Source organism: Micropterus dolomieu, unplaced genomic scaffold (assembly GCF_021292245.1).
Source record: "Micropterus dolomieu isolate WLL.071019.BEF.003 ecotype Adirondacks unplaced genomic scaffold, ASM2129224v1 contig_2608, whole genome shotgun sequence".
Lineage (NCBI taxonomy): Eukaryota > Metazoa > Chordata > Actinopteri > Centrarchiformes > Centrarchidae > Micropterus > Micropterus dolomieu.
In genome coordinates, this window is record NW_025731598.1 from 1 (window position 1) to 807 (window position 807).

Consider the following 807-nt stretch of genomic DNA (forward strand, 5'->3'; position numbering starts at 1 on the left):
TTCAGTACTTCCAGATGGATCCAGGTGGATCCAGATGATCAGGTCCCCTAGGTGCTTCTCCTGCAGAGGGATTCTAAGCAGCTGTTATGATGCTGGAGCTGAGAGCTCTGCAGGTTCAGAGGTTCTGAATCCAGACAGACTGCAGCTTTGAACATGAGCTGTGAAAGAAAGACATTCATTATGGGTACTAGTCCGGTCTCCCTTCAGCAGAACCACAATGGACCAGCGCACTGTAGCAAGTAAAGCATGTCTGCTGTTGTTTCAGGAATCTTTCCACTGAAATCCACCTGCAGCATTATCCCTGCTTGAACCCACAACTCCGGGTCTCCAGTCGGCATCCTTCCCCACCGGACCATCTTCAGTACCGATGAAGACCAACAACCAGAGAGAGGAAGAAGATCAGTATGAGGGAGGAACTTGCACAATCCACCTCCATCAGTCTGGAGAGGAAGCTCTGGATGACGGACTTCCTCTCTGGTTCCTGGTTTAAAAAAGAAACGTGTTTGATCAGAAAACAACCTGTTGCGTCGATGGGTCGGCATGCACTTCTACAGAACAATGAAAATGCTTTGTGTTTAGAGGTAGGCCGGACAGATATCTATTTGATTGTAAGATGTGGCCCAATAAAGGGGACACGTGAATTGCTGTCAAAGGACACGGCGTTTGCGCATCGTGGAACCGAGACTGCAAGACGAGTACACGGGATGTTTTGAATGCCGACGCAGGTAAGTGTCTCTGTGGCGCAATTGGCTAGCGCGCTCGGCTGTTAACCGAGAGGATGGTGGTTCGAGCCCACCCAGGGACGAT

General features: G+C 50.2%; 1 non-coding gene across 1 annotated transcript; it reads left to right on the plus strand.

The window, feature by feature from the left end:
• Nucleotides 1–731: 731 nt before the first annotated feature.
• On the plus strand, nt 732–805 carry trnan-guu. Its single transcript has one exon. It is a non-coding gene; the product is annotated as a tRNA-Asn (tRNA).
• The last annotated feature ends 2 nt before the right edge of the window (nt 806–807 follow it).